This window comes from Lolium perenne, chromosome 5, assembly GCF_019359855.2.
Source record: "Lolium perenne isolate Kyuss_39 chromosome 5, Kyuss_2.0, whole genome shotgun sequence".
Taxonomy (NCBI): Eukaryota; Viridiplantae; Streptophyta; class Magnoliopsida; order Poales; family Poaceae; genus Lolium; species Lolium perenne.
Window position 1 is genome coordinate 83,951,166 of NC_067248.2, and position 12,262 is coordinate 83,963,427.

Genomic DNA, 12,262 nt, shown 5'->3' on the forward strand with positions numbered 1-12,262 from the left:
CCACCGGCTGGTAGGACAAAAGATGTTGTGCAAGTTTCTCATTGTGAGCACGTACGACTATACGGAACACATGCCTATGGTTATTTAGTACTTGGATACTGTTTTATTATTATCTGCAAATGCCTAGTCTTGATTATTACATGAGTTATCTTATCCATGCGGCGCCCGTTCATCCATCCCTATGCCTACAGTATTTTAATCCTGCTGTTTACTAAAATCACTACTGCTGTCTTTATTACACTGCTGCTTATATTTCACTACTGCTACTGCTATAAAATTGTTACTACTGATAAACTATTGCGAGCAAGTCTGCTTCCAGGTGCAGCTGAATTGACAACTCCGCTGTTAAGGCTTACAAATATTCTTTGGCTCCCCTTGTTGTGTCGAATCAATAAATTGTTTTTTTACTTCCCTTGAAGACTGTTGCGATCCCCTATACTTGTGGGTCATCAAGACTATTTTCTGGCGCCGTTGCCAGGGAGCATAGCTTTATTTGCAAGTTCACCTGAATTGACATTGTTCGCTGCAAATCCTCCATCATGGGTAAACCTCGCGATGCTAAAGTCGCCATATTACCATCCACTACAAGAAAAGGTACAACTATGAGTACCTCTGCTGCTCTTGATTCACCATCTGTGATAAGTCAACTTGTTTCACCACCACAAGCTTCACGTGTTGGTACTTCTGCTGAATCTGAAAATTCCTCTTATAATTTTGATGATGCTTCTACTGTGCTTGATGATAATGGTTCATTAGGTCCTTTTCTAGATGCTACAATTGCTAGGTCTAGACAAATTGAAAATACTAAAATTCCTAATGAAAATACTGTTACACCTGTTAATTCACCTGAGTCTGGTGAACACTCTAGTGATGATCCTGATGAAGATTATGTGGAACCTGATGATGATTTTATTGATAAATGTAATGCTACTATGATGACCCACAAGTATAGGGGATCGCAACAGTCTTCGAGGGAAGTATTACCCAATTTATTGATTCGACACAAGGGGAGACAAAGAATACTTGTAAGCCTTAACAGCGGAGTTGTCAATTCAGCTGCACCTGGAAATAGACTTGCTCGCAAGAGTTTATCAGTAGCAACAGTTTTATAGCAGTAGGAATAGTGAAATAACAGCAGCAGTGAAATAAAGACAGAAGTAGTGATTATAGTAAACAACAGGATTAAAATACTGTAGGCACATGGACGGATGAACGGGCGTTGCATGGATGAGAGAATTCATGTAACAATCATGGTAGGGCATTTGCAGGTAATAATAAAGCGGTATCCAAGTACTAATCAATCAATAGGCATGTGTTCCATATATAGTCGTACGTGCTCGCAATGAGAAACTTGCACAACATCTTTTGTCCTACCAGCCGGTGGCAGCCGGGCCTCTAGGGAAACTACTGGAAATTAAGGTACTCCTTTTAATAGAGTACCGGAGCAAAGCATTAACACTCCGTGAACACATGTGATCCTCACATCACCGCCTTCCCCTCCGGTTGTCGCAATTCTTGTCACTTTGGGGCCTCGGGTTCCGGACAGCAACGTGTGTATACAACTTGCAGGTAAGATCATAAAACAATGCATATCATGATGAAACAATAACATGTTCAGATCTGAGATCATGGCACTCGGGCCCTAGTGACAAGCATTAAGCATAACAAGTTGCAACAATATCATAAAAGTAACATCTACGGATACTAGGCACCATGCCCTAACAATTTTGTGACTATTACATGATCAATCTCATCCAATCCCTACCATCCCCTTCAGCCTACAGCGGGGGAGTTACTCACACATGGATGGGGGAAACATGGCTGGTCGATGGAGAGGCGTCGGTGGTGATGGCGGTGAAGATCCCCTCCAATTCCCCGTCCCGGCGGAGTGCCAGAACGGAGTTTCTGGTCCCGAGGCGGAGTTTCGCGATGGCGGCGGCGTACTGGATGGTCTCTGGAAATATGGTCGAACCCCCTGGCGTTTTTAGGTCGAAAGACATATGTAGTCCAAAGGAGAGCGTCGGGGGGCCGCCGAGGCGCCCACACAACAAGGCGGCGCGCCCCCCTCCTGGGCCGCGCCGGCCTAGTGTGTGGGGGCCTCGGGCCCCCACCTGGCTTGCCCTTCTGGCTCCGTCAATATTCTAGGAAAATAGGACCTTTCGCATAAATTCCGAGGATTTTCCTGAAAGTTGGATTTCTGCACAAAAACGAGACACCAGAGCAATTCTGCTGAAAACAGCGTTAGTCCGTGTTAGTTGTATCCAAAATACACAAATTAGAGGCAAAACAATAGCAAAAGTGTTCGGGAAAGTAGATACGTTTTGGACGTATCAACTCCCCCAAGCTTAGCTTATTTCTTGTCCTCAAACAATTCAGTTCACAATTGAGTGCGATAAAAGAACTTTCACGAACACATTTGTTCATATGATGTAAATATTCTCATGATATGGCAAGTGCTTAAGCAATTCATAATAAGGTACATGCAAATAAAGTCATCTAGTAACTGTGTCAATCGTAAAATAGATACCAACAAACTAATAACAAGCATCATGAAACACTTCAATAAGCAGGATTGCAATGTTCATAGAAGGATATGATAAAGTGGTATCTCGCTTGCCTGTATTTGTAGCAAAACATAAATGCCTAGGCACCTCTGAAGTTCATAGAAAGACTAGAAGTAAAATTGTCAAAGATAAAAGCATCAAAGTTATACCACAGCTGATCATATTTTGGGACAAGCATATTATACTAAGAATGACAGTCATGCTCTCAAGAAAGTGCTCAAAGAAAGGGTGGTGACTCAACATAAAAGTAAAAGATTGACCCTTCGCAGAGGGAAGCAGGGATTAACATGTGCTAGAGCTTTTCATTTTTCAAAGACAGAAGTAAAATTATTCTGAGAGGTGCTTGTTGTTGTCAACGAATGATAGTGGGTACTCTAACCACCTCGCCAACCAGACTCTCAAGAGCGGCTCCCATGAAGGACGTTATCTCTACCAGCAAGGTAGATCATCCCTCTTCTCTTTTGTTTACACATGTATTTTAGTTTCATTATGGATGACACTCCCCCAACCTTTGCTTACACAAGCCATGGCTAACCGAATCCTCGGGTGCCTTCCAACATTCACATACCATGGGGAAGTGTCTATTTGCAAGTTAAGTTGCTTACTGATGAATCAGAGCAAAACACGTGAAGAGAATTATTAATGAAGGTTGATTAATTGGGGCTGGGAACCCCGTTGCCAGCTCTTTTTGCAAAATTATTGGATAAGCAGATGTGCCACTAGTCCATTGGTGAAAGTCTGTCCGGAGTAAATGACAAGGTTGAAAGACAAAACACCACATATTTCCTCATGATCTATAAAACATTAAAACAAATTGAGAAGTAGTTTGAAGGTTTAAAGGTAGCACATGAGAATTTACTTGGAATGGTTTAAAATGCCATGCATAGGTATTTATGGTGGACACTTTGGAACAACTTGGTTTTCAGGTGTTTGGAAGCACGAGCAGCGTTCCCGCTCAGTACAAGTGAAGGCTAGCAATAGACTGGGAAGCGACAATCAAGAGAGCAATAACTGTCATAATCATGCTTGCGACAAAATAAAATTAACGGAGGCATAAAAGTGATACAAGAACTCTGAAGCAAAGTAAATCATCGAGGCTTAATTGACTTTTGTTCAGTCATATGCATGCATGAGCACGTTCCAAGTCGATTCAAGTGAATTATTCAGAGGAGGATACCACAATGTCATACCGATCTACGAATAAAACAATGCAAGCAAATATCCATGACATGCTACTCATTATTAATAAATTGGAACTAATCATGAGAGATCATGAACTACTAGACTTTCATTAAATGACATATACCTCACATGAACCAACTAAGCATGCTCACATGGATGAGTATATGTACAAAAATGAAAACAAATAGAGTTCATACCAGCCTCTTACCACAGTCAAGTTGCCGTAGATCGTCATTATTGCCTTTCACTTGTGCAGCTTGAATAATAATATGAAATGAAACCAAGCTCCAACCACCGGAGACCTCTGAACTCCCTAATGAACTTTACAAAACCAAAGAAGAACAACAAATATTTTTGGTGTTTTCGGGTTAGAAACAAGAACAAAAGGAAACAAGAAAACAAAGCAAAATCTTTTTGGGTTTTCTCATAGCAAACCAACGATAGCAAATAAAGTAAATTAAGAGAAAAGAACCAAATAAACAAATGGTGAAGAGAAAAAACAGAAACATTTTTGGTCTTTTTGTGTTTTAGGAAAGAAACAAAGCGAAAACAAGAGAATGCAAACTAACAGAAACACAGAAAAGCAGGATGGCAGAAATCTGCCAAAACCTGACAGCAGTACAGAAATCGAATTTAACAAAATTCTTCCTTTGCTCAGCTCAAAAAGTGTTCAACTAATGAAAGTTAGATAACCACCTGGGGCACATGCTCAAAAATTTGCAACTCAAAATAACATTCTGGCTGTGCGTACGAATGTTTTTGGTAACAGCCCAGAATCTGTTTTTGGACAGCACTTCCCCAAATATCATCTCCCTCTCATTAGAAAACCACTCTAAAAAAATAAACAAGTATGTACAAGTATCCAGCAACCATAATATGCAAAGAATGAGTGATGCCGGTATACCTCCCCCCATGCTTAGGCTTTTGGCCTAAGTGGAGTTCATTCCCAACGAGGGTCGGGGTTCCATGCCGGTGGATCGTACATGGAGTGATAATAAGGCCCCTGCGCAGAAGAATGTCGTGGAGGCTCCACATGACCATAATGTTGATATGAGGAGCTCGCTGCATCGGATGAAGAGTCGAGGTGCTCCTCGGCCTCCCCCGTGCCGTCCCTTGCATGATGGCCTTCCCTTTCTATGTATGCATTTAGCTCATTTTCTGTGACCGACCACCCTTTCCTGGAATCAAGGTTAAGCAGAACAGGTGCAGGCAATCGTACTAGTTTTTCAATTTTCTTAGTTATTCTCCAATTTTTCTTATAAAATGTTATCCTATAATACAGGTTGCTCAAGTTAGACGCATCTGAAACAAACTCATGTTTAATCATAGAAACAACATCAAGTTTCTCCATGGAGAGCGGAATATCTAGATGGTGAGGTTCTACACCATGCATAGCTAATAAGCGAGATGCGATAAGACCTCCACAAATTCCTCCCTTCTCACGGTTAGTGGCAAGTCTACAAGCTATTAAAGCACCCAAATTATAAGTCCTATCCTGTTGCAAAGCAGCAGCTAAGAAAGCCATATCTTGGACAGACAACTTACTTGCATTCTTTCTAGCAAGAACGCACTTTGTAACGAAATAAGCAAAGTAGTGGATAGCTGGGAGTTGAATGCTACTGATCTTACCACCATCATCGGAGAAGCTTCTTCCTTGACAAATCATTGTAAAAAGGGTCGAGAGCTCCCGCGGCGTTCCCCTGACCTTCTCGCAGGATCCCCATTGTGGCACTCTAATTGCTGCACAAAAATCAGTAAATGGCAAGTTGACAGTTTTGTTATAAATCTTGTATCGGACCATGGGGTTAGTTTGGGACCGATGAAATTCGAAATCCTGCACCACCGACATTGTTAGTTTCGCATATTGGTAAGGTTCACCAACAGTAAAACTTTCCAACCCTGCATTGGAAATCAGTGTTTGAACATCTTGCAGGATTCCTGCATTCCGCATAAAATCAGTACATGGGTAATAAGAGGGGTATACTCCCTCTTCGCGGTGAACTCTCTTGACTTGTTGCACCTCCAATTCTTGTTGATTTAGTTGGTGCCTACTTCCTTCCATTTTCTGAAATTTTTCAACAATCATTATAAAATTTGATTTCAAGGTATATAATTGAGGGAAACTACTATAGGAACTTGCTAGACTACTAATCATGCATCAAAACTTGTTTCTACCACTTAGAACAAGCATGCAAGCTCACTAAACATGTTCAAGGTATACTCAACCAAAAAAAAATTCTAATTGGGTAATCAAAGGAGTCACATACCGGAGAGCAAATGTGCCAAATTTCAGACAGAAATCTGGGCTGAGCAAAGAGATCGAGAAATCTCGAGTTCTTCAGCAGAAACGCGAGTGAGAGAAAGTGAGTACGAGTTTTTTCAGGAGAGAGAGTGCAGTGAGTGAAAAAGATGATGAAGTGGGGCAAGGAGGGGCCCACACACCAGGGTGGCGCGCCCCCCTTGCTAGCCGCGCCGGCCTGTGGGGTGCCACCCTGGGGTGCCCCACTGGTCATCCCCAGGTGCTCCCAGGTGCCCCTTCAAAAAATAAGACTACCAGTATAATTTTTGTAAATTTTTGAGAACTTCGAAAAATGCACATTTCTGGGTGTTAAAGTAATTATTACTGCGCAGGAAAATGATTTCCAAAATCTTAAACATCTAAAGCATATTGCAAAACAAAAAGTGCTACAGCAAGTAGAACAAATGGAGGGAGAAAGAAAGAAAGAAATGTTGTTTAGCTCTGTTATGCATTAAAATATACTTGTTAACAAGGTTGATCAAGTCTTGCTACCAAATAAATTTTATATGACATAAGAAGAAATAAACCTCAAATCAATCATGTTACCTTATATTGAATTGATATAGATCCAATCACAAGAGTTTGATATTCTTCTTTAGGCTCATATATAGGACAATCAATGGATCCCACCTTGATAGTTTTCACATTACAAATTGTATTAACTCCATATACTTTATCAATCCTCTTGGGAAAATAGACAGTATGTTCCTTGTCATCAACATTGAAAGTAACCTTGCCTTTATTGCAATCAATAACAGCCCCTGCAGTATTAAGAAAGGGTCTTCCAAGAATAATAGACATATTATCATATTCAGGCATTTCCAACACAACAAAATCAGTTAATATCAAGCAATGTTGAGTAACTTGAACAGGAACATTTTCACATACACCAACAGGAATAGCAGTAGATTTATCAGCCATTTGCAAAGATATATCAGTTGGTATCAACTTATCTAAATCAAGTCTCTTGTAAAGAGAAAAAGGCATTACACTAACTCCTGCTCCCAAATCACATAGAGCAGTTATAACATAATTATTCTTGATGGAACAAGGAATAGTCGGTATACCTGGGTCTCCCAGCTTCTTTGGAACCTTACCATTGAAGGAGTAATTAGCGAGCATAGTGGAAATCTCCTCATTGGGAATTTTCCTTTTGTTAGAGACAATATCTTTCATATACTTTGAATAAGGAGGCAATTTAATAGCATCAGTCAAAGGGATTTGCAAAAATAAAGGTTTCATCCAATCACAAAATTTATTATAATGTTCCTCTTCCTTTGATTTTAGTTTCTTAGCAGGAAAAGGCATTGGCTTTTGAACCCAAGGTTCTCTTTCATTACCATGTTTCTTTGTAATAAAATCTTCTTTAGTGTACTTTTTGTTTTTAGCATGCTTTTCAGGTTCTTTTTCAATTTCTTCTTTATCGGGAGCATCATTCTTATCATTATCTTCATCATGTTCATTATCACTTTCAGTTTCAGCATCAGAAATAGAAATACTATTAGGATCATTAACAGGTTCAGAGGATTCTACAACAACTTTATGTTTCTTCTTCTTTTTCTTAGAAGGACTATCAGTTTCTTTAGTTTGTTGAGAATCTTGTTCAATTCTTTTGGGGTGCCCTTCAGGATATAGAGGATCCTGGGTAGAAACACCGCCTCTAGTTGTTACTTCATAAGCATGTTTCACTTCATGAGTTTTTTTTAACAAGTCATTTTGCACTTTAGTAAGTTGATCAATTTGAGTTTGAATCATATTAAAATGTTTAACAAGCATCTTAACATCATTGGAGGTTCTCTCCACAATATCATGCAATTTACCAATAGCTTGAGAATTTTCCATTAGATGATTCTCTACTCTCATATTAAAATTATTTTTCTTAACAATGTAATTATCAAATTCATATAAACATTGATCAGGAGGTTTTGAATACGGGATATCTCCTCTATCAAAGCGTTGAAAGGAATGTACCTCGATTGTTGATGAAGGGGGAATTATCTTACATAGGTCTTCTATTGGAGGCAAATTCTTCACATCTTCAGATTTAATACCTGATACGTCTCCAACGTATCGATAATTTCTTATGTTCCATGCTACTTTATTGATGATACCTACATGTTTTATATACATTTTATGTCATATTCATGCATTTTCTGGAACTAACCTATTAACAAGATGCCGAAGTGCCAGTTCCTGTTTTCTGCTGTTTTTGGTTTCAGAAATCCTAGTAACGAAATATTCTCGGAATTGGACGAAATCAACGCCCAGGTTCCTATTTTTCCACGAAGCTTCCAGAACACCCGGGATGGACCAGAGGGGGGCCACAGGCCCACCAGGAGGGTGGCCGGCGCGGCCTAGGGTTGGCCCGCGCCGCCTTACCCCCTGGTCGCCCCTTCGACCTTCTGACGCCGCCTCTTCGCCTATATAAAGGTCCCTGACCTAAAAACCCTTACGGAGGAAGCCACGATACGAGAAAAGTTCCAGAGCCGCCGTCATCGCGAAGCCAAGATCTGGGGGACAGGAGTCTCTGTTCCGGCACCCTGCCGGAGCGGGGAAGTGCCCCCGGAAGGCTTCTCCATCGACACCGCTGCCATCTCCACCGCCATCTTCATCACCGCTGCTGCTCCCATGAGGAGGGAGTAGTTCTCCATCGAGGCTTGGGGCTGTACCGGTAGCTATGTGGTTAATCTCTCTCCTATGTACCTCAATACAATGATCTCATGAGCTGCTTTACATGATTGAGATTCATATGAGTTTTGTATCACTACTATCTATGTGCTACTCTAGGGAAGTTATTAAAGTAGTTCTATTCCTCCTGCATGTGTGCAAAGGTGACAGTGCGTGCACCGTGTTAGTACTTGGTTTATGCTATGATCATGATCTCTTGTAGATTGCGAAGTTAACTATTGCTATGATAATATTGATGTGATCTATTCCTCCTACATATGCATGAAGGTGACAGTGTGCATGCTATGCTAGTACTTGGTTTAGTCTTTTGATCTATCTTACATTTAAGGTTACTTAAACATGAGCATTATTGTGGAGCTTGTTAACTCCGGCATTGAGGGTTCGTGTAATCCTACGCAATGTGTTCATCATCCAACAAAAGTGTAGAGTATGCATTTATCTATTCTGTTATGTGATCAATGTTGAGAGTGTCCACTAGTGAAAGTGTAATCCCTAGGCCTTGTTCCTAAATACTGCTGAGTTACTACTGCTTGTTTCTTGTTTCTTGTGTTACTACTGCTGCAATACTACCACCATCAACTGCACGCCAGCAAGCACTTTTCTGGCGCCGTACTACTGCTCATACTTATTCATACCACCTGTATTTCACTATCTCTTCGCCGAACTAGTGCACCTATTTGGTGTGTTGGGGACACAAGAGACTTCTTGCTTTGTGGTTGCAGGGTTGCATGAGAGGGATATCTTTGACCTCTTCCTCCCTGAGTTCGATAAACCTTGGGTGATCCACTTAAGGGAAAACTTGCTGCTGTTCTACAAACCTCTGCACTTGGAGGCCCAACACTGTCTACAGGAAAGGAGGGGGAACGTAGACATCAAGCACTTTTCTGGCGCCGTTGCCGGGGAGGAAAGGTAAAAGGTACTCACACTCCGGACCTCGGCTGCCAAGCTATTTTCCGTCGTTGTAAGTACTCGAAGCTATTTCCTTTAGACTTTGCAATTGCGACATTTGGTTTCTTGTTTACACTAGTTAGGCATAATGGAAAACAACAAAAATATGAGAGATCTTTATGAACTTTATCTTGAATTAGGACATGATGTGTTTGAAGAGAGAATTAAAAAACCCATGGAACTTTATATGCATGCTAATGGGAATGTTATTACTATGAATGCTTTGAACACCATTGTTGCTAATGCTATGGAAAATTCTAAGCTTGGGGAAGCTGGTTTTGATGAGCATGATATTTTTAGTCCCCCAAGCATTGAGGAGAAAATTTACTTTGATGATACTTTGCCTCCTATTTATGATGATTATAATGATAGTAGTCTTTTGTTACCACCTGTTATGGAGGATAAATTTGATTATGATTACAATATACCTCCTATATTTGATAGCTACTTTGTTGAATTTGCTTCCACTACAACTAATAAAATTGATTATGCTTATGTTGGGAGTAGTAATTATTTTATGCATGAGACTCATGATAAGAATGCTTTATGTGATAGTTATATTGTTGAGTTTGCTCATGATGCTACTGAAAGTTATTATGAGAGAGGAAAATATGGTTGTAGAAATTTTCATGTTACTAAAACACCTCTCTATGTGCTGAAATTTTTGAAGCTACACTTGTTTTATCTTCCTATGCTTGTTACTTTGCTCTTCATGAACTTGTTTATTTACAAGATTCCTATGCATAGGAAGCATGTTAGACTTAATGTGTTTTTAATTTGCCTCTTGATGCTCTCTTTTGCTTCAACTTCTATTTCTTGCGAGTGCATCGTTGATATTACTGAGCCCATCTTAATGGCTATAAAGAAAGAACTTCTTGGGAGATAACCCATGTGTTTTTTTACTACAGTATTTTGTTTTATATTTGTGTCTTGGAAGTTGTTTACTACTGTAGCAACCTCTCCTTATCATGTTTTTGTGCCAAGTAAAGTTTCTATGTTAAAGTTGATGTTATATTTGGGATCGCTGCGCAGAAACAGCATTGCTGTCTGTCACGAATCTGGGCACAGTTCTCTGTAGAAAATTCGAAAAAATCTGCCAATTTACGAGCGTGATCCTCAGATATGTACGCAACTTTCATTAGTTTTGAGTTTTTCCATTTGAGCAAGTCTGGTGCCATCTTAAAATTCGTCTTTACGGACTGTTCTGTTTTTGACAGATTCTGCCTTTTATTTCGCATTGCCGCTTTTGTTAAGTTGAATGAGTTTCTTTGTTCCATTAACTTTCAGAAGTTTTGTGCAATGTCCAGAAGTGAAAAGAATGTTTGTGTCACCTCTGAACATGTGAGTTTTTGATTATGCACTAACCCTCTAATGAGTTTGCTTGAAGTTTGGTGTGAAGGAAGTTTTCAAGGGTCAATAGAAGAAGGTGATATAATGTGATCGAGAAGAGTGAAAGGTCTAAGCTTGGGGATGCCCCGGTGGTTCATCCCTGCATATTTTAAGAAGACTCAAGCATCTAAGCTTGGGGATGCCCAAGGCATCCCCTTCTTCATCGACAACTTATCAGGTTTCTTCTAGTGAAACTATATTTTTATTCGGTCACATCCTATGTATTTTACTTGGAGCGTCTGTGTGCTTTTATTTTTGTTTTTGTTTTGTTATTTTCATTCTCTGAATAAGTTCATCCTTGTGTGGGAGAGAGACACGCTCCGCTGGTTCGTATGAACACATGTGTTCTTAGCTCATAATATTCATGGCGAAGTTTCCTCTTCGTTATATTGTTATATGGTTGGAATTGGAAAAATGCTACATGTAGTAATTGGTAAAATGTCTTGGATAATGTTATACTTGGCAATTGTTGTGCTCATGTTTAAGCTCTTGCATCATATACTTTGCACCCATTAATGAAGAAATACATAGAGCTTGCTAAAATTTGGTTTGCATAATTGGTCTCTCTAAGGTCTAGATAATTTCTAGTATTGTGTTTGAACAACAAGGAAGACGGTGTAGAGTCTTATAATGTTTACAATATGTCTTTTATGTGAGTTTTGCTGCACCGGTTCATCCTTGAGTTTGCTTCAAATAACCTTGCTAGCCTAAACCTTGTATCGAGAGGGAATACTTCTCATGCATCCAAAATCCTTGAGCCAATATTCATGCCATTTGTGTCCACCATACCTACCTACTACATGGTATTTCTCCGCCATTCCAAAGTAAATTGCTTGAGTGCTACCTTTAAATAATTCAAAATTTATCACCTCTTATTTGTGTCAATGTTTTATAGCTCATGAGGAAGTATGTGGTGTTTTATCTTTCGATCTTGTCATTTACTTTTGACAGACTTTCACAATGGACTAGTGGCTTCATCCGCTTATCCAATAATTTTGCAAAAAGAGCTGGCAATGAGGTTCCCAGCCTCAATTAATTAACTTGCATTAATAATTCTCTTCACATGTTTTGCTCTGATCTATCAGTAAGCAACTTAAATTTGCAAATAGACACTCCTCCATGGTATGTGAATGTTGGAAGGCACCCGAGGATTCGGTTAGCCATGGCTTGTGTAAGCAAAAGGTTGGGAGGA